General features: G+C 38.3%; 1 pseudogene; it reads left to right on the top strand.

The window, feature by feature from the left end:
- The window catches only part of LOC149159932 (alpha-galactosidase 1-like), a 29,465-nt pseudogene extending 26,063 nt beyond the window's left edge, over window positions 1-3,402 (top strand).
- Window positions 3,403-23,058: the final 19,656 nt, after the last annotated feature.

Genomic DNA, 23,058 nt, shown 5'->3' with positions numbered 1-23,058 from the left:
AAAGCTTTAGCTCTCATAGCTATCCAGCTCTCAATACAATCCCTCGCACTGCTCATAGGCAGACTAGACAACTCATATGCCTTTCCCTCTGTCCTCCAAGCCTCCTATTTTCTTGTGTTGTTTTCCCTGGGTGTTCCTGTTGTAACCTTGTGTGACACTGATCTCACACACTACTCCAACACACTGTAAAACTGTGCAAATCTCAAGGAATGAATTCCTTCTGCATGCAAGAGATTTTCTTATAGGAAAAATCTAGCAACTGACAGTACATTGTCCCTGCCTTTAATCTCAACTAGGTCCTTGTCTGAACTGGCATGCAAGAGTTATTTATGAGAGAATATTCGGTTATCTGGAGTACACTAGTTTCATGCATGCATGCATTAACTGACTGAACTCACAATTAGTTCCTCGAACTGTTTGGAACTAATCTAACTAGACTTAACTCAGTTAACTGAGCTAATTAATTGCAACTCAAATACAACTCATCCTTATCTCCTTAATTAAGGGATAACTTCCTCAATCAAAGGGATAACTATTGCATGACTTCACAAAGACTTCATGTTTGAATTTCTCCAACTAATTAACTCAAGATGAATTAATTAATTATTATTTTTAACAGCTGGTGAGACTAAATTCGAATTTTAATCCTCAATTTTAATTCAAGGACAACTTAAAATTGGAATATCCTGAAATGCTATCTTTAGCAATGTTATTTTTAGCATTTCTTGTTGCTATTTTCAACACTCCCTCTCAATAAGAAAGGGATTATCTGCCACCCTGATCCATTCTCTATGGAACTTGAATTTACACTTTGACAATGCCTTAGTCAAAATGTCAGCATCTTGCTCCTCAGTCGAAACATATTGCAACAACATGATCCTCCTCGCCACACAGTCTCTAAGATGATGATATCGAATGTCGATATGCTTGGACCTGTCATGAAATACTGGATTCTCAGAGAGTTTGATACAACTCTGATTATCATAATAGATCATAGTTGGATCCATCCTTTGATCAAACAAACCAACTAGAATTTTCCACATCCAATGGCCTCACATGCTGCCTGACTTGCAGCCATGTATTCAGCCTTTGCTGAGCTAAGTGCAACTGACCTATGTTTCCTGTTATACCAAGAAACTGCAGTTGAACCAATATGTTAGTATCAGTCTTTACAGCCTTCCTCCAGTGATCAAACATGCTCTTACAAAGTGATTTTAATGTGTCAAGGTCAAATGTTGTCATTTCAGTGAGTCTTCAAGCAAAATTTGGTCACTAGGCATTAGGTCTAGGGTTTGATTTTACCCTTGTCAAAGTTGTCCAAATGTCGGTCCATGTCACAGTTCAGCTGAGTGTACCATCATTCATAGAGCTTTCATTATCATGTCAAGTCTCACTGGGTCATTTTACACCTTGTTCATGCTTCAGTTGCGCCTAGGTAAGGTCATTTCCCTCTCCTAGGGTTTTGAAGGCAATCTCTCTTGGACGGTCAAATCATCAGCATAACTTGTATCCAAATGTTCATACACCTTCCCCTATCCTTAAAGTACCTTATCAAACACTTCCCATCACTGAGATCCCCCAAATTCCTCATTTTCGCACAAACCCTAGTTTCTTGCTACAACCTGGCAATTTTCTAGGTTGGACCTGTGTTTTGCCTATTTGGACCCCTTCCCCTCACTCAATCTCTGATATTACACTTTCCCCTACTTCCTAACATCCCTCCCTACTTCCCAAAATTTCCTCAATAATTTAGAAACTCCCTATCCCCTTCATTTCGCTTCATTTCGACAAATCCCTTGTCCCACACATCGAGATAGGTTTCACTAAAATGAGATTTCTGAGCAATAAAATATGAATTTGGAAAACCTAAGAGAGGTGTTTGTCCACAGCATGCCAAGGAAGAAAAAAATCCTTCACTTTTTACACAGGTGTCATGGTTTCGGAGAAATCTCAAAAATATAGTTGCCTCGGGAGAATTGATGCACCTCTGAAGTGACCTTGGGAAAATCAAATTTTCTCCTATCTCAGTTAGCCAAATGACTTCCTTAATGATTCAAATGATAACTAGACACAAAGGGATTTCCAATGAGCTATCATGAGCTCAATTTAGAGTTGAGTAAGGCATTCAAAAGTTGACTGTAACATCACTCTGCCTTTAGGCAGCCTCATTTGGCACATTTTGACTAGTCTTGGGAGATTTGATTTTTGACAGGGCAAATGGACTCCAAATTGAAAAAATCTGGTTGATTTGGAAATTAGACTCAAATAAATTTCCAACGAGCTATCCTGTGCCCAATTTGGACACCGGGAAGGCCTCCAAAAGTCACCTGGAAAAGAGCGTGACGCACAGAGGGAGCGCGGCGCACTAGGAGAGATTTTCCAGTGTAAATTTACACTGGCGCGGCGCATATAGCCAGGAAAGCATGAAAATTATAAATTCACTCAAAAATATCCTAAATTCACATTGATACAAGTTTCAGCAGGTGATGTTCAGGAAAATATTCCACCAAGGGGATGGAATTCATATGACTCGTTTTCATGGATTACCTCCGAAGAACAGTGTGTACAGAATGCTCAGATTGCTTCCCAAAAGCTGCTACAACATGGTTATGAGGAAAATAGAAGAAGGATCATCTCAAAATTCTCCAGGATTTGATATCTTAGATTAATGGGGAAGGCCAATCCCAGATCCCACAAGATGGCCATCTTCAAAAGGAGGCAAAGGGTTCAAGGAGGTTGCAGATAATGTGCATAAGATGGGTCTCAAGTTTGGCATTTATGTCAAGCGTGGAATTAGTACTCAAAGAAGTTAATGCTAATACTCCAATCATGGGATCCCAGGGTGTCCCTTATGAAGAAGGTGGGAAGATTTGGCATGCTAAAGACATTGGTCTAATCAATCAAACTTGCTACTGGATGCCTGCATGTTCATGAATGTTCAAACTAACCTAGGAGCTGGGAGGGCTTTCCTCAGATCATTATATACACAATATGTTGAATGGGGAGTTGATTTTGATCTTAAAAGAGCTTGATCATCCTATGGTGTACTCTCTCTCACCTGGAAGTGATGCTACACCACAAATGGCCATGCAAATAAACTCTTTTGTCAATATGTATCGAATAACAAATGATGATTGGGATAACTGGAGCGATGTAGAGTTCCACTTCGATGTGTCAAGAGATTTTGCTAAATCTAATTTGATAGGAGCAAATGGTTTAAGGGGGAAGTCTTGGCCAGATTTAGACATGCTTCCACCTGGATGGTTAACTGACCTTGGTGTAAAAGAAGGTCCACATCGCTTTAGCAACCTTAATTTGGATGAACAAATAACTCAGTTGACTCTATGGGGGATGGAAAAGTCTACACTCATGAGGAGGAGACCCACAGTGATTCACCAATAGAGGTACATGCACCCAGGAGGCCTCATAGAGCTGGCAAAACATCTGTGAAGACCAACAGGCTGCCCAAAGAAGCCTAAATGAAAGGACACCTATTCAGCAGGAGATAGAGGCTGATTGAGAGGTTTGGCTCGAGAGGATCCACATCCACTTAGAGAAGTTGTTGGCGAAAGCAAACAAGGACAGGGACATGCTCAGGCACATGAAAAATCACTATTGGGCACGGAACAAGGTTTGCAAGGCACTAATAAGGAATTTGAAGGCAAACCTAAGGAAGGCATCAAAAGGGAAAAATGGGCAAAAGAGAAAGATAGGTTTAGAATCTTGGCTGAGGCCTCCTTGGCTTAGCATGGCACCCCATAGAGATCCTCCAACCCAAATTTCAAAAAATTTGGGCGAATTTTGGACACAGGCAAATTTTTTGGGCACAAAACAGAAAATTCCATCAAGGAACAGCTTGCATATTTGGATTCAGCATTGAAAATTACGTCTACTGGTGTCCGGGCAAGAAATTTTGACAAGTTTTGGGTCTCCTAAAGGTCAAAAAACACCCAAAAATGGCCTCTCTGCCACTTTTTTGACACACAGAAAGCAGTCTTGGGAGAATGAAGATTTGGAGGGGAAAATGAGCACCAAATTGGGAAATTCCAGTAAGGTTAGAAACTAGACAGGGCAAGCTTTCCAACAAGCCCATTTGGGCACATTTTGGACACCTGCAAGTGCCCCAAAATAGGCTCCAAAGTGGCGTGACACACAGAGAATTTGGCGCAGCGCACAAGGGAAAAATTGCCAATTTGCTCCCGTTTTGCGAAATTTCGGGTCGCGACTTCTCCAAGTGGGCCTGGTCATCTACACTTCAATTTTTTGGCACCAAAGGTGGCATTTAAAGAGTTTTCTCTCCAGATGGGCATCTATCCAAGTGGCAAAAGAATGCAAAGGGTCACCACAGCCAAATGTCATGCTTGAGAGCGCTGCACCTATAGCTGATGGTTGGCTCTCCATCTCCTTTTCGAAATGATTTGAGTAACTTCCCAACCCCTGGGTGTTCCATCTCTTCTCCACACATTCTATATATTGTATGCAAGTTATTTTCAAAGGGTTGGTTGGCTTGTAACTTCTGGGAGACTGTGGGAAAGAAACTATGTTTCTGCACTGTGTATTTTTTACAGAGAATTAATGAAAGGCAGCGGCTCTGTTTCATGAGATTATTGTGGTCGTGAGTGTAGAAAATGTGTTCTTATATTCATATGTATCTTGTTATGTTTCTTATTTCATTTCATGCTTTATTTCAGTGAAATTTTTTAAGTGAGATTAGGTAGAATTCAATTTATATTGCTCTGCCTGTGGGAAAATTTCATGTACAGTGTTATTCTTCTGTTGAAAATGATTCATGCCACCATGCCCTTTTCACTCTCTTCAGAAATCTTTCTGTTCCTCGTTACCTTAAGCCGAAATTGCTGCGCTTGCTACCTACCTTGCCTCACGGAATAATCTGTGCTTTCATATTCGATTCTCTGTTCTTTGCTAAGCGCCAGTCCCATATACATCCCAGAAGCTCTGCCACTTCATAAAATCTTTTCCAAAATCCCTTTTCACTTACTAGCCTAAGGTAAATATTGCATAGTAAGTCATCTCAAACCATTTGCCTATCCATTAGCTGAGTGTGACCCAGAGAGAGCCCTCTCCTGCTCTGGTAGGGCTAGCTACCAGACTGAGCGTGGTTTGTGGTTACCCTAATTTTTGCCTTCTTTCAGCCTAATGCAGATTTAGGTGCTAACATTTGGATCCATCCTTTGATCAAACAAACCAACTAGAATTTTCCGCATCCAATGGCCTCACATGCTGCCTGACTTGCAGCCATGTATTCAGCCTTTGCTGAGCTAAGTGCAACTGACCTCTGTTTCCTGCTATACCAAGAAACTGTAGTTCAACCAAGGTTGAACATTCCTCCTGATGTGCTCTTCCGATCTAATGGACTTCCTGGCCAATCTGCATCTGTGAAGTCCTGTAGCTTCACTCCCTCTAACTATCTATACCATAATCCATATTGAGATGTGCCTCTGAGGTATCTCAAAACATGCTTAACCGCCTTCCAAAACAGCTTGGTAGGCTGAACCATAGCTTGATTCAACCGGTTCGCCGCATAGCACAAATTTGGTTGTGTGTTCACTAAGTACATCAGTGAACCCATAAGCTATCGATACATAGTAGCTTCTACTACTTCTCCTGAAGTAGCATCCTCCTTCCTCTAGTTACCTACTAGAGGAGTTTTCATGGGCTTGCGCTTCTCCATGTGGAATCTCCTGAGTATCTCATTGGCATACTTGTCTTGAGACACAAACAACTCCCCGTCCTTCTGCCACACTTCCATGCCAAGGAAGTAGTGCATGAGACCCATGTCTTTCATCTCGAATTCTCTTGCAAGGTCCTCCTTGCAAGACATGATCAACTGATCATCACCTGTCAATATCAGATCATCAACATAAAGAACAATGATCGACTGCTTACCTTTTACCATGATGTGGTACAGGTTCGCATCCGCTTCACTCTTTGTGAAGCCCAACCTGGTGAAGTAGTTGTTGATCCTGGTGTACCAAGCACGAGGTGCTTGCTTCAACCCGTACAAAGCTCTCTTGAGTCGACACACATGCGACTCACGATCAAAGGTCTCAAAACCTTCTGGCTACTTTATGTACACCTCTCCTCAATCTTGCCATTGAGGAATGCAGTCTTCACATCCATTTAATGGATCTTCCAACCCATCTGTGCTGATAATGTCAACATCGATCAGATATATGAGTACCTTTCTACAGGAGAAAAAGTCTCATCATAGTCGATCCCCTCAACCTGTGAGAAACCACGGGCAACAAATCTTGCCTTATGTTTCTCCACACTACCATCAGTAGCTTGCCTTACCTTGTAAAGCCAATGGGAACTCGCAACTGACTTATTCTCTAGTCTTGGAACTACATCCTAAACATTGTTCCGAACTATGGAGTCATACTCCTCCACCATAGCATCAACCCAAATTGGCTGATGCACTACTTCCTCAAAGGAAGATGGCTCGGTCTCAACACATTCCCCAACAAGGGCCATGTATCCAGTGTACCTATCAAGTGGCCTCCTCTGTCTGCGCTAAGAAGATGGTTCTCCCACATTCTCTCTCGCATCTGACAACAATCTGTCAGCTTCTCTTGTGCGCTTCTGCCCATCTCCAGAAGAATCTACTTGAGTGGATGTGTCCACTCCCGGAACCTCTGCATGCGGCTACTCCACATCAGTTTGAGGCTCCTCCTCCTTAGGAACCAAAATTTCCTCCACAACTTGTAGTTGGAGCTCCCTCTCAAGGGAAACTTGCATGGCCTTCTGCTCATCAAACTTAAGATGAACCACTATCTTCCGACTGGTAGGAAAATACACCCGCTAGTTGTGGGGTGTATCAGTGTACCCCACAAGTATCCCCAACTCTGCTGTCAGCTCAAGTTTCTTCCGAGCATCCTTGGTCACATGGCAATAAATCGATGAGCCAAAGATCCTGAAGTGACCCACATCTAGTCTCTTCCCGGAGAAAGCTTCCTCTAGTGTCTTCATCCCAAGAATGAGATGTGGGCTTCTATTCTGCAAATATACCGATGTGTTGCATGCCTCAGCCCACAAATGAAGTGGTAGGCCTTGGTCATGCAGTATCGTCTGAGCTTCCCCCACAATTGCTCTGTTCTTCCTCTCGTCCACCCCATTCTCTTGTAGGTTGTGAGGTGCCGTCAACTCCCATTTAATTCCTTCCGCTGCACAGAAGTCCTTAAACTCTTGAGAGACATACTCTCCACCATTGTCACTTCTTAAGGCCCTGATCTTCTTCCCTGATTATTTCTCAACCAAAGCTTTGAACTCACAAAACTTTGAGAAGGTTTGATCCTTATTCTGCATGAAATAGATCTAGCATTTATGAGAAAAATCATCAATGAAAATCACATAATACCTTTGTTTCGTGGTGGAGGTTGTCGAGAATGGTCCACACACATCTGTATGAACTTACTCCAAGATTGTTGCAGCTCGACTGTCTCGATCATGAAAGGAAGACTTGGCATACTTTCCCAAGGTACAACCTTTGCATGTGTCCACTTGCTCAAGTTTACCTTTGGGAAGTCTGGTAGAAATTTGTTATCTTCATGGCCCCATGATGCAAGTGGCCCAACCGCTTATGCCATAACTCGCCAATATCTTAGCTTTGCACCAATTCTTCTTTGGAACTCAATGCAGCACAGTCATCTACCTCCATCTTGTAGAGATTCTTCACTCGAATCCCAATTCTCTTGGTCTGACCCGTAGCTATGTGTCTCAAGAATGCCTTTCCTTTACTGAAGACTACATCATAGCCTTTGTCTTCCAACATCGCGACCGATACCAAGTTCTTCTTCAATCCAAGCACATGCTTTACATCAGTCAAGGTGAGAGGATCTCCATGCTCCCTCTTAAAAACAACCACACCTTCACCTGAAACACGATACTTTCCATCGTTGCACATCTCTATGCGGATATTGAGGTCTTTCTCCTCCAAGGTACTGAATAAACTCTTATCGCCAGTCATGTGGAATGAAGCTCCATTGTCCAGATACCAAACACAACCCACCATCGATGAAACCATGCATGCGATGAGGGTAAAATCCAATTCGAACTAAGAGGCCAATGCCTCACCTTCTGATCCTTTGGAGGATCCCTTCTTGGATTTCTTCAATGGACAATTAGTTTCATAATGGCCCACCTCATGACAAATAAAGCATCTCAGTTTAGATTTGTCAATCTTCTTCCCACCATGAGAAGAACTCGATTTGGAATGGGAAGCCTTCCCTTTCCCTTTCCTTGCCTTACTTGCTAAGGCTAGATTTTATTCATCATCATGCTTAGATAAAGAACCATCTCTGGTGCTCCTCCTGATCTCCTCCTGCATCAGATCCGACCACAGTCGTTCCCAATCCGGCAGTTTCTCTCTTCCATTCACTGAATCCTAGTAGCTATGCCAACTCTTAGGAATACCGAGGAGAGAAAGACTCACCGTATCATCATCAGTAATCATTATCCCTACACTTCCAAGCTCATCTCTGCAGGTGGTGAGCTTGTTCTGATATGTATAAATAGTGTCGCCCTTTTCATACTTGATTTTCCGAAGCTTGTACTTGAGCGCCAACTTCCTTTGGTCACTGTTGTTCTGATATAGGTCCTTCAATGTCTTCCACATTAAAAATGGAGTCTCCTTCCCATGGAGACTTGAGATAATATGGTCTCAAACTCCCTCTAGAAGAATCCTCCTCGCCTTCGCCACACACTTCTTCCATTCCACCAATTCTTAGGCATTAGCTGCTGCTGGCCTGGGGATTTCTTGATCATTGAAATCCTTTAAACCATTGTCTTCTAATACCACTTCCATGTGATCCTTCCATGCTACGTAATTCAAGCTACCATCCAGTGCATACTCGAGTCTCAAGCCATTGAACTCCATTAGAGAACTTAGAGGTGTGATAAGAATTCGATTTTGTACCTACAATCAAGAACTTCAAACTTTGACTTTTCCCTTCTCAGTATGATGTTCACAACTCTGATCACCTTTGCTCCCATACCATGTAGAAATTCTCACTGTAGATTAATCTAATTATGCAATGTACTAAAGCAAAATACTTAATCTACTTCTACAATCAAACTTGCGGAAGCTTAATCGATTTGAGCAAGATCAAACAGAACACATATAACAGAGAAGAAGAATCAATACACATGAAACACAGAAGAATACTTTGGGGAAAGCCTCAGCTAAAAACCCCGCTATCTGTATTATCATACAAGTGGAAATATCTCAGGATTACACAAAGCTTTAGCTCTCATAGCTATCCAGCTCTCAGTACAATCCCTCTCACTGCTCATAGACAGACTAGACAACTCATATGCCTTTCCCTCTATCCTCCAAGCCTCCTATTTCCTTGCGTTGTTTTCCCTGGGTGTTCCTACTGTAACCTTGTGTGACACTGATCTCACACACTACTCCAACACACTGTAAAACTGTGCAAATCTCAAGGAATGAATTCCTTCTGCATGCAAGAGATTTTCTTATAGGAAAATTCTAGCAACTGATAGTACATTGTCCCTGCCTTTAATCTCAACTGGGTCTTTGTCTGAACTGACATGCATGAGTTATTTATGAGAGAATATTCAGTTATCTGGAGTACACTAGTTTCATGCATGCATGCATTAACTGACTAAACTCACAAATAGTTCCTCAAACTGTTTGGAACTAATATAACTGGACTTAACTCATTTAAGTGATCTAACTAATTACAACTCAAATACAACTCATCCTTATCTCCTTAATTAAGGGATAACTTCCTCAATCAAAGGGATAACTGTTGCATGACTTCACAAAGACTTCATGTTTGAATTTCTCCAACTAATTAACTCAAGATGAATTAATTAATTATTTTTTCAAATAGCTGGTGAGACTAAATTCGAATTTTAATTCAAGGACAAATTAAAATTGGAATATCCTGAAATGCTATCTTTAGCAATGTTATTTTTATCATTTCTATTTTTAGCATTTCTTGTTGCTATTTTCAACATTCAGTTCAGTTTTTGAGCTCTCTCTCTATTCTCTCTCTCTCATACTCTTGGACACTTATAGTTTCTTCGAGCACTCTTGGAGGAGTGTGGCATACTTGGAGTTTGGGGAAAGAAGGCAAAGGAAGAGTAGGAAAGTGCAAGAGGACATTGGGATCAGAAGCTACCGACAGATTTGGCTTGTAGGTATCGAGTTGCATGTATGTTTTCCTCACTAGTCTTGGCATGCATGGCATATTCATGTGGTTTATTGGTCATGATCTATCACTAGCATGGAGGGTTTCCTGGATTGATAGTGTATTTGCCTAGCCTTGCCCTTTCCCAAATATCCATGGTGTTTTGGGTTTATTTCTTTGCTTTTCTAGTTGGTACTCATGTTTCCTTAGCTTGGGTTGAGTTACTAGTTCTAGGAAGCCTTAGTTGGACAAATGCTTTGGGATCCCTATAACAACTTGGGTTGACTTACTAGTCCTAGAAGCCTTGGTTGTACAAATTCTCTGGAATCCCTAGGTGGGTTGAGTTACTAGTCTTGCAAGCCCTAGTTGGAAAAATTCTCTAGAAGCTCAAAATAAGTTGTGGGTTGAGTTACTAGTCCTAGAATCCTTGGTTGTAACAAATGCTCTGAAGCCCTGGAAGGCTTGGGGAGAGACCAACCTGATGATGGTTTCATGATGTCCGATCATGAGGTGGAATCACTGTTTTATGGATTGAAGTGGTTGGCCTCAGGAAACCCTAAATGGTCTTGGATTGATGTATTTTATGAGATCCTGTATTCATGCTTGGAATATGGCACAGGCGTGACTGGTTGAAGAGAGATTTGGCTCAGCCATTTCTATGGTCGGGTGGAACATGGTATTCCCATACCGAGTTGGCTTTTGCATCATCAATATGAGGTTATTTCTCCTTTTTATCTCATGAGCATTATATTAGTTTATATGTGGATTGTATGGTTGTTGTTTTCCTTGGTATTCCTGGTCTTATTATGTCAGTTATGAATATGTATTATGACAGTGGCTATGTATGGCTCCCATCATGATTTTTCTTGTATATGAATGAAAAATGTATCTATGGCATAATGGATGAAACTAAAGCTAAAGTAATAAAGAAACAATGCCTCATAGTGAATCTCAGATAAGTATGAGACCCCTATGCTTAGATCTATCATTTACACATGTAGATTCCATTGATGCCAAGTGTTAGACAGAATGTTAGTCCCGTTTGGGGATGGTCATGCCTAGTCCTGGAGTTATTTTTTGGTTTATTAGTCTTGTCTTCATGTGTTTAAAGGATTCTGGAAGTTACAGAAAGTTATGGGTAGTGGTCGAAATTCTGGGCTTGAAAAGTGCCTTAAATCTCGTGGACTCTAACACAGGTCTGGTGGGAATAGTCCTTGGATGCAAGCATGTATGCTTGTGGGAGCATCTAGAGCTCTAGACACTGCTATGCCGATAGCATGGGAGCATCCAAAGGTTTAATAGCTTAAAAACTCAGTGGGACTCAGGGGTTGGTTAGCAGAAAGGTTGGGATGGTTCCTAAGAGTCCTATTGTTGATGTTGAAGGTATGTATGGTGTGTTTCCGTCGGTTCCATTTCCTTAACGTGACTTAGAAGTTAGGAGGTCAAATCATATCATAGTAACTTCTCATCACATGTTTACCCTGGTTGGATGGTTACTTGGGTAGATGTGGGAGGAGGGTGTTACATCTGAAGATCGTAATAATCAGGCTAATAGAAGGCTCGTGTGATGGGATCTAAGAACTAAACTGCATCTTAGGTTGAATCATGAATATATTAAACTACATCTAAGATTTAATCATGGATTGTTGAAGGTCGATCATGCAATTACTACCTAAAGGGAAACCCCCTCCTAAGATCTGGGAACATCTCACACATGCGCAGTGAATGTTGATACAATATGTTGAAGCACTAGACCATCAAGTATATGGTTCTTGATTGTGCTATAATGAATTGAATTCAATAAAGGAAGGCCCACCAAAGTTCAAGCAATGATGAGCCCTCAATAATGGCACAAGGTACATAGTATAATGTGACTGATATATACCAACACCAATGAGGAAAAAGTGGTCTGACGAGTGGACTTATGAATTCCCTTATAAGAGCATAACATGGAAGGTTGACCTGGGAACGACTGAAAACATTCCACAAGGAATAGTCAATTACTAGGAAAGTGGTGACTCAAAGACATATCAGTGAACCAATGGGACATCTAGAGGTTGAACCTCACAATCCAGGATGGGTGGAACTCACAGAGGGGTTGACATACTTTAATAGGACTCAAGGTGGTTTTGAATAGACTCCATGGGACTTAATGGTGATACATATTTGATTCTCTAAACAAGGAAACTAAATGATGTTACCACTAACCAAACCAAGTACAAGTGGTACAAGGCCCTCTTGGAGGAATCCAAGAGGTTATAAAGGGGGGATACTTGGGGGAAATGGGTTGTTACCCTAATAATGAGGTGTCGTTGATGTTGGCTTTGGTATGAAGACAAATTGGACTCCCAATTCAAATCCATATTGAACAACATGGTCACTAAAATGTAAAAGGGGTAATGGTGATTGAGTGCCCATGTGGGGGAGGCTATAACACTCAATAGATGGCATATCCAAAGGATGAAAGGTTTGATCCATCTGCCAAAGTGTGGGGATCCCTAAGGTAAGATTCATTCAATGATAGGAAAATTTAATGAATGAGGTGATGCTACTTATATGCAAGATGACATAACAAAAGGACTTTTAGGAGAGCCTATAACATGAGTAAAGGTGGTCTACTCACGATGAACTTCTACACATGAGTCAACAAGTACAAAGATATGGTGGTTTCAAAGTAAGAGTGACAAATATAGAGACATGGGCTTTGACACCTCATGGAAAAATGGCTTCTGGGTGAAGTATCAATGTGGAAAAAATTGATGAAGACCCTTTTGAGGGCTCAGAAAGAACTTTCCAACAATGTTGGTGATGCTACTTATATGCAAGATGACATAACAAAAGAACTTTTAGGAGAGCCTATAACATGAGTAAATGTGGTCTACTCACGATGAACTTCTACACATGAGTCAATAGGTACAAAGATATGGTGGTTTCAAAGTAAAAGTGACAAATATGGAGACATGGGCTTTGACACCTCATGGAAAAAATGGCTTCTGGGTGAAGTATCAAAGTGGGAAAAATTGATGAAGACCCTTTTGAGGGCTCAGAAAGAACTTTCCAACAATGTTGATGGTTCACCAAACAAAGCTACGATGAGCTTGTAGTGACCAAGTGAAAATGGTGGATTTTCCTATAAAAAGGTTTTTCCCTCCAATTCCAAGTCATGTGTGCATTGGCTTGTGGAGAGCTTAGACAGGACGAGGAGGAGGCCCTAAATCTTGGTGAGCTCACTACAAACACCCTAACCAGTAGAATTTGGGTTTGTTCCATTACCATACTTGTTAACTATGGTGGAGTAGTTTTTAGATTTGGTCATTTTTGGTCCCTAGGGAACCCTTGCTCAAATTTTGAGGGCCATCACACTTATTAGGCTAACATCTACAATGGGACCATAGTTTATAGGGCAATAAATTCATTAACTAATGCATATTTCAAGGGAAAAACTATGTTGTGTACTTTGATTTGTGAGTTCCAAGGGGTGGGGTTTTGTGGTCCTAGGGATAACCCATGGTTAGGTGGTGCCATGATTTTCTTACATATAATGTAATGTTGATAAAATATTGGTTTTGTGCAAGCATGTTTGAGTTCAAGGTATTATGGTGAGAATATGATTTTGAGCAACTTCTTACATAAGTTCAGTGGAACTAGGCACTGAGAGGGGCTCTTTCACGATATGGGTTACTCAAATTATTTGAGAACCCATTGATGAGGGTTGGGAAGTAACTCCTAACTAGTATAGTGAGTTATTGGAACCTAAATGTAGAGGTATTTGTGGTCTGGTACTTCTAGATTCCAATCATGATCTAGGATTTATACTTTTTGACAAGGTTGCCACCAATGGGGGTGGCAGGAGATACACAATTGACGTTAACTCGTGGGAGGCAGGTGGATGAGTTTTTTAACAAACATTATGTGAATGGGGCCCAGGTGAGGGATTTAGCCATCCAGCTAGTAGACTTTGAGAGGCCTTAAGACACAAGATACTTTAGTGGCATTGATCTACATATTGGGTATACATGCTCTCCATGAGGTTTATGAGGGACAGATGGTGTTGTTGGAAAATGTGCTAGCAGGAACCTACTATGGGTGGGTTGGGATGTTTCTAATAGTGTTGAAGTTCCAAATAACTTCATGTCATAAAAACATATGAGGAAACTGTGCTTATGTTATAGTGTTATGCTCCTTATTCTTTTAGAGGTTCCCGCACTTTGACCTCATATCCAAATCTGTGATGGGGATGCACAAGAGCCTAGGATGGGGCATTTGGGGCATATTTTATTATGAGGAGGAGGAGGGGTTAGGAGAGTTTTCTGAATGGATTTTTTCATGCACTAGCACCAGCTTCCATTGTACATTGAAATTTACCCTTACTCGAGAATGAAATTTCAAGGTGATCCAGAGTTGCTACTTCCACTAGGGAAAGCATGGGGTCTAGATGGAAAGTGGTTTGATATTATGTATGATTTCATAGATTAGAATGATGTTGTATGTGGTATTAATATCTTGAGCCATGTGATGTGCATATATTACATTAGTGAGATTAGCAAGACATATAGTGAGGGCATCGACAGGGAGGGCCAATGAACCAACTGTTTGCATCATGGGAGACATGATGTAGATGAGTTTTTAGAGGATATACAGTGACGGTTTGGCCTTGTAACAAGATTTACAGAGTGTGGATTGCACAATTTGGAGGACCATGTAACACCCATACTCGACCCTTGGGTTGTAAATAACATGTACATGCGAAACATAGGTTGGTGAGCTAAGGATTTCTTTTGGAGCCAGTGTGCCCATGTGCATGTGTGTTTTTATGTTTTGGTGTTGGTATTCCTATATGCATATGTTTTTATATGTTTTGAGGTTAGCAAGCATAGTGTTGTAAATATGATATCTCATTCATGTTAATAAACACATCAAGACTACAAATTATGTCAAAGAAAAAGAGTATGCATGTCCAAGACTCCATGGGTATAAAAATGGGGCTCATATCATTTAATAATCATTAAAATGCACATTCTTATAACCAAATTCCATTAAGTGACTTGATGGAATTCCAAGTGTCAGTGAAAAGACATGCACATAAAAGGAAAGATGTTAGTATGATGACGGACTTAGTTAGAGATGAAAACCCAAGAGAATAGCATGAACTCGATGACCCATCTAGCCAAGTTAGGCACCCTAGAGGTAGTGGCATAGCTTGAGAGATTGGAAATGTAGAGAAGGGTGTGCACTACTTGGGTGTGGGTTGATTGGGCATGTGAGCTTGGAGGTTGGACGTTGGTAGGGTTTGATATGAGAACTTCAAGGGTACCTGGAGATCCCATAGGACATCAAGAACTCTTGGTGTTGCAATCATTTGAGAACACACATGTATGGCCGTGTTAGACACTCTAGAGGTAGTTTCATAGCTCGAGGGACTATAGGTGAAGAGAAGGGAATGCACAACTTGGGTATGGGCTGATAGGGAATGTGAGCATGTAGGTTGGAGGTTGTTGGGGTTTGATACCTTGGATGGTTGATTTATGGTACTAGACATGTACCTAGATTTGGGAAATTTATTTACTCATGGAGTTGAAGGCATAACTCTGGGGTGACCAATTATTGAGAGAAAAGGAAAAACATGGTCTACAGTTGGGAGGAACATCGAAGGTGTACAACAAGTTGGTGAAAATAAAAGATAAGTGTTTTATTTTTTGTTATTATTCATTTTTTGCATCAATAATTCATTTCCTTTTGTGAACTTCATACGAATCATAATTTAAGGTCGAAAATTGTGAAAATATATGTCTGTGCATGATTTTTTCATATATCATTCATCCATATATGCATAATGCCATCTGGGAAATGAAATGATAAGGGGAATTTCTCATAAAGTAGGTTAGATGGGCAATAGGCACAAGATATTCCCTTACTCGCAGTTGGAGGCGTGTTACACAATATTTTGTCACACCTCCCATTCGATTCCTGTTCTATATCCCTGAATGCCAAAATGTTGACAATTGTGAAGTATATCCATCATGATACACAAACAAAAACATCCCTAAAAAACCAAAGGAAAATTACCCTGAATCAATTCTGAAGGAGGTATCTAACACCCTAATTTTTAGGACCAACGATCTTTGCTCCACTGCCTGCCCGTGCTGATGGCAGGTTGCACTGCTTTACCCTAGCACTGCCAGCATAGGTTTTGATATGAAAACCCGCACTAAACCTCTTCTGGTAGGTTTTCACAAAATAGGGGAGAAGCTTCGCATGTTAGAAACTTCGAGAACAACAAGTTGGATATTGGTTGTTGGAGATATGGTTGAGCTCTCCCATTTGGAGCTCTTGATCTTATCATCATGGGCCTTCCCCTTGAGATGTGGACCTTCCTCCCTCTTTTGTGGATCCCTAACTCCCTCTCCCTTCCTATAAATCAAATCACTTCCATCCCCAAAGGGTTGATCATTGATTGCCTACATTCCTATACTGAGATTATGCCCAAATGTTGCCCATTCTAACTTGGAGGAGTGCTTGAAGACTCTTTGTTTGGACTTGGACATCCACCAAAAGGAGGTCTCCAATATCAAGGCATAGGTTGTATGCTTCCCTTTTTAGCTTATTAATATATACATCTGATGTTCACTTTCCATAATTGGGTAAATGTTTATGCTTTTAGCTTAATACTCCTTGATCTATTAAGTAAACAATGTAAACTTTGAAACGGGAACTGATATTGTTACCCCTTTCGTAAACATAGCAAAAAAGTGCCCCGATTTTGAAAATGGGCGATGCAAAACACATATTTTTTTAGAGCATAGTTTTTGGCACTTTAAATTTTTTTATGTACATTATGTTTTAGAATGTTAGTGATTTGTATGCTGATTTTAAAAAGTGGTGATTTTGCATCATGCCATTTTTTTAAAAGACCTATTTTTTTACTTTAAATTTTCTAATGTATCAAACGTAAATAATTATTTTCTAAATTTAACAATCTTTGACACTTTAAATTTTTTAATGTATTAAGTGTGATTTTTTTTAAATGTTACATTTTTTTACACTTCAAAATTTTTTATGTCAAATTTTTTTTTGACATAAAAAGAGAAAATATAAAAATATATATAAAAAAAAGAAAAAGAATAAAAAATGCAAAAATAAATAAATAAATAAATAATAAAAAATCTCGTAAACCATAAAAGAATTTGGATAAAAATAAAAAACTATAAAATTTAGTAAGTAAAAATAGAAAAATTTAAAAAAACATTAACAAAAATTAAAAACAAACTAGATTTAAAAAAAAACAAAACAAAAATTAAGATTAAAATCATTTTAAAAAAAATACTTAAAAAAAAAACCAAAAACCATTAAAATTTAAAAATATATAAATATATATTTTCAAAAAAAAAAACAAACAAACATTTAAAATTTCAAATATATATATATATATATATATAAAAAAAAAAAAACATTTAAAATTTTTATAGAACCTTATATTTTCTATTAAAAAAAATGGAGTCATCTAACGAGGTGGAGGAATTGCCCGGAAGACCAAAAGTGGCCGGAATTCAGGCAAACAAATTCCAAAAAATCTTGTAGATTCAGTGTTTGAATCGTGTTTTTGATGGTGGAAATGGGTTCAGCACCATCAAAAACGTGTATAACTTTCCGGGGAACTCCTCTGCCTCGTTAGACTACGCGAAAAAAATAAATAAATAAATAAAATATATATATATATATATATATATATTATTTTTAAAAACACGCATACATTTAATGTTTTTAAATAAATATTTTTTATTAAAAAACAACCAAAAAAAACTATGAGCATTTTTTATTTTTATTTTAAAAAAAAAACATTTTATTTTTTTTATATAAATTTTATATTTTAAACATTAAAATTTTTAAAAAATAATTGAAAAAATCATAGTCATTTTTTTATTTTGTTTATAAAATAATGGATTCATTTTTTTAATATAAACTTTTATTAAAAAAAAAAAAATTGGCCAATCCAGCCTCGCTCGACCGCCCATGGGGGCGCAATCCATGGGCGCTCGGGTGGTGGCCCATTTTTTTAAAATAAAAATTGATATTAAAAAAATTGAAATGAATATTTTATATATATATAGAGAAAAAAATAATAATGCTTATAATTTTTTAAACAAATAATATTTATTATATATATATATGTGTGTGTGTATTTCTTTTAACCATGTTAAAAGAATTTTAAATTGAAATTTTTAATTTTTTAATCAAAAATATATATGTGTATTTTTTTTAATTTGAAAATACTTACATTTTTTAAAATTTTAAATGTTTTGTTTTTTTTTTCAATTTGAATATATTTTTGTTTTTTAGGTTTTTTTTAAATGTTTTTAACTTATTATTTAATTCTTTATATTTTTTATTTTTATTTTTTTTATTTCTTATGTTTTATAGGTTAATTTTGTTTTTTTTTTAACATTTTTATGATTGATTTTTTTTATTATTTTTTTTATGTTTGCTTCTTTTTTTTTTTTGTATATTTGATTTTTTTTTTAATGTTTTGTTTTTATGTTTTGCAATTTTTTTAATTTTTTTTTTTTGTTTTTTCATTATTCTTTTGAAATTTTAATGTTTTTTCATGATAAAATCTTTTACCCCATTATTTCAAAATGTTGAAAATTTACCGTAAAGAAATATATATATATATATATATATATATATATATATAAGAAGTTATTCCAGCATCGTTTTGAGAGTGCTTTTTGCACATAAAAATTCGGTTTTACTGGCATTTTGTTAAAATGTTGAAAATTGACCCTAAAAAAAAATCATCGTTCTATTATTAACACTTTTCATTTTCAAGGTGTTTTTTGCACATTTTTTGCACAAAAAAATCGTTTTCCCTGTCATTTTTAAAACATATTCAAAATTGACCCTTAAGAAAAACCATCGTTCCAATATACACACTTTTTGTTTTTAGCACTGTTTTTCATGTTTTTTCGGGGGTTTTTGCCAAAGTTCCCATTTCGAGTTTATAGTTCTTGTTTCAAAGTTTACATTGTTAGTAGTTTATGTTTAATATATGCCACATATGCTCTTGTACCTTGTATTTCTCTTTGATTTTTCTTGCAGGTACTCAGACGCGAAGAAAAAGTAAGGAGCGAGCCTGGAAGCAAAAGAATCAAAGTCATGTCTAAAGGATTCAGCGATTAGCATTAGAGTGAGGTAGGTCACTCTCTCTCTGCGTTTGTTAAACATAAGATAGGAAAGTGTATGTTAGTTTGTTCAGTTTGTTGCTAGACCCACTCATTGAGCTAGAGAGATTGCCTATGTTCGCAGAGGGGATTTGCCTTCACAACAAAATGGCGACTCCGTTGGGGATCGAACCCAGAATGAGGGTGCTTCCACATGCATCATGTATGTCTCATGCTAGAAAGCTATTGGCTCTCCGCCTCTCAACCTGTCTCCTAACACCTTAGAATCCTTCAATGGTAGAGGATCTCGTCCATACGGTATTCTCACAAACTTGCCCATAACGTTGGAAGGGAAAATCATTAATCTAGAAGTAGAAGTCATTGATACTAACTTGAATTATAACCTTCTACTTGGTCAGAGTTGGACCCATGCTATGTTTTGTGTGGTTTCTGCATTGTTTTGTGTGCTTTGTTTTCCTCATGAGGGGAAATAGTCATCGTTGATCAGTTAGCCTTTTTCTCTTCTAGCTCTTCAAATGGCAATGTGTCATATGTGGGAAATACTGACATCCCTTACAAGAGTGTTGGGGTGGGTCTTTTTAAAGACTCTGTTCTTATGGGAAATTTTTCCCTCCCACCTCCAAACATCGCTTCCGTTAACATGATCTCCACTTCACACGATCCTTGGATCATTCCTCATCCTAATCAAGTTGATTCTTTTGGCGATGTCATGTTGCTCAGCCCAACAGAACAAGCCTATCAAGTCGTTTTTTTGGCTTCAGCGACCATTTCTGAAAGTCATGCTAATCTTAGTATGCATCTAAACGCGTATTCGCAATCCCCTTGGCTTGGTTCTTGGGATTCTCTAGATCCCTAATGTTATCACCCAGTAATTTCCCAAGGTTAAGGAAAGAGATCAGCGAGGTAACCACAAACCAATATTTTAGGCTTAGGCTCTACCCAACCTAAGTCCAGAGAGAGCTCTCTCTTTATAATTTAGCTTTGTTCTTATGGGACTTTAGGCTAGTTCTTAGTGTTCATGGGGTTTTGTTTTGAATTGAAGGTTGGGTGGTGGAATTCTTGGAGCAGATGGATAGAGCTAGGTCTTCAAGCCATAGGGCTATGGAGTCAACAAATGGATAGCATAACTGGACCAGATCATTAAAGGGAATGTTCACAGGGCAGGCTAGCAAAGCAAAAGGCAAATCTTCAAGGGCTGATGGATGGAATGATTCTAACCAGAGTGAAGGACACTTAAGAATCCTTAGACCGGGATCAGAATGAGGAACATAGGGTGATCATCAACAAAGGGCAATTAAAAATCCTTTGCTACATAGACCAAAAGGAAAACTATGGAAGCTAAGGAGCAGCTAAGAATTCCCTAGCTAAGATAGTTTAGCAGTAAACATTAAGAATGTAAACAATCAAGACAAAGGCATTTAAGCAAGTTCTGAAATATCATTCCTAGTTTAACATTCATATTTCATAGAAACACATGATTATTAAGAAATATAAGGAAAAACAATAATAGACATGGGAGAATACTTATTTGATTTTCACTTTACACAAGAATCCTGAAAAATATCTGAGCTTTATTCCATGATCCAGCAAGCCAATCCAGTTATTGATACAATAGAACATTGATTTGAGAGAAAAGTCTACAGAAATGTCTTTGAATCCACCCCAAATACTTCAAATGAAGAAGTATTTATACAAATTCTAAACTGAAATATCTTGAAAAAATTATCAAGATTGGTTTTACAAATATCTCAAATTGTTTTACATTAATAGAATTTAAATAAAGGACATTCAAAATTAATGAATCTACTTGGCACTATTTTTATGCATTTATGGTGATAAAAGAAGATAAATTCGAATTTGATAGCAACTCTTAATTGATGATGAGGCATCCCAGTCACTAACTGCATCCTTTCTTTGTGCATTCTGCCCCAGCAATTCTTCAAAATTAGGGTCCATTAATACCTTTGTATATCTCAATCCGAGATAGATATGTAAAAAGTGAAGGAGGTTATTGTAGATAAGTATGTTCTTGAGATAAACCTCTCTCAGTTTCCCAACATTCAGCTCCAGCTGTTCAAAATCAAAACGATGTCAAAAACAGGACTTTACTCAGTCAAAAAAATAGGTTGTGAAGACATGCACTTATCTCACTTTTGGTAATACCTGTGTAAAAAGTGAGATATTTTTTTGTAGATTAGCCTCTTAGGAACACAAGCCTCCTCCAGTTTCTCAAAATTCATATTGGATTGGCTGAACTAGTTTCTAAAAAAATATGACTTAAACAGGAAATTTCTGAAGAATGTACCATTTCTGCTCTCATTTCATCTTTTAACCTTAAATTTCTTTTAACTATTTTTCACTTTTACTTTGGATAAACTTCGTTGTTGCTGGTGAAAGTGTTTTCATCTCTGTTTAAACCTTACTGCCTCCATGTTTACTTTTACTGCTCTGTTTTTTCATCTATCTTCGCTTTGACATGAATCTGTATGCTTTGTAACTGTCTTCCATGTTTTTCTTCATGCTAGTTGTTTTACTTGACTTGGTCTTCAATCTGATACTCTTTAACCCTGATACACTTTGACTATTATTTACTGTGTCCTTTTACCTTCACTGTATATTTTAGGTTTTTACTGTCTATTTCTACAGTAAATCATTTAATTCCATGTTTCCTCTACTTGTCTTTTAACTGTATGTCTTATTTTCCATCCCTGTTTGAATAGATTTCATAACAATCTCGGAGTAAACAGGTCTTATGACTAGTATTAAGATTGTTTATTCAAGGCTGCCGTCTTTTGATCGCCTGTAAAATAAAACAAACTGTTAGGAAAATGTGGGATTGACAAAGAGGGTCATTAATGGCTTTATCGAGCTTTATGGGTCTATGGAGTGAGTCCAAAGTTCTTTCGGGAGGTAAGCCATGCTTGAATTCGTTATCAGAGGCTTTAGGTGGCGCAGAAGGGTTACACAGGGTTTTACTGCACAAACAGGCGAAAACGAGGAAAACTGGGGTTTTCATGTTTAAACAGGTAAAGGTTTGATTTTTTTGAATTTTGGCGCAAAGTGAACAGTAGACAGTTTTGTCATTTAGCGAGAGGGTGGTAAGCGGTTTATTTCGCACTACTTTTGTGGGCTTGATGGTATTCGATAGGGGTCACCCAATTCCATTCATTGAATGACACGTAGCATCGGGGGTCAGGGGGAAAACCATTCTATCGAGTCGTTAAAGGGCAGACATCGGGTAAGCCCGATCTGATTACAGGTCGTTGGATGTGGGAGGGGGACGATCAACGGTGATTGGGAGGTGAAGTTGTGTGGGGGTAAATGACGGGAATTAACGGGGGGGCCGGGGATTTAGTTGCGGTGGTTTCGGGATTAGTTTAAGGACTAATCCAGGGTTAGGGGATCGTGCCACTCTGTAATGAGGGATTAGGGACTAAGGGTGGGGTTTTAATGTACTTTGTGGGATATGGAGTAGTAATATAGTTTATAAATAAACTAAAGGGTGGGGCTAATTTATATAAGGGAGCTAAATATATACGGGCAAATGAGTTTTTTGGGATTTTTATATATTTAATTAAAAAAGTTAATATGAGGTGAGATGAGCGGAAGGGGTGTTTGTACTTAGGTATGTGAAATCTTATGCACCTTCCATACACTTAGTACTTAGAATAAATGTATTTGGTGGGTTTTTCACATAAAACATG

Source organism: Pinus tabuliformis, chromosome 5_2 (assembly GCF_031772625.1).
Source record: "Pinus tabuliformis cultivar Carrire ecotype Pingquan chromosome 5_2, CPIR1, whole genome shotgun sequence".
NCBI lineage: Eukaryota > Viridiplantae > Streptophyta > Pinopsida > Pinales > Pinaceae > Pinus > Pinus tabuliformis.
This window is presented reverse-complemented; position numbering and strand designations above follow the sequence as displayed.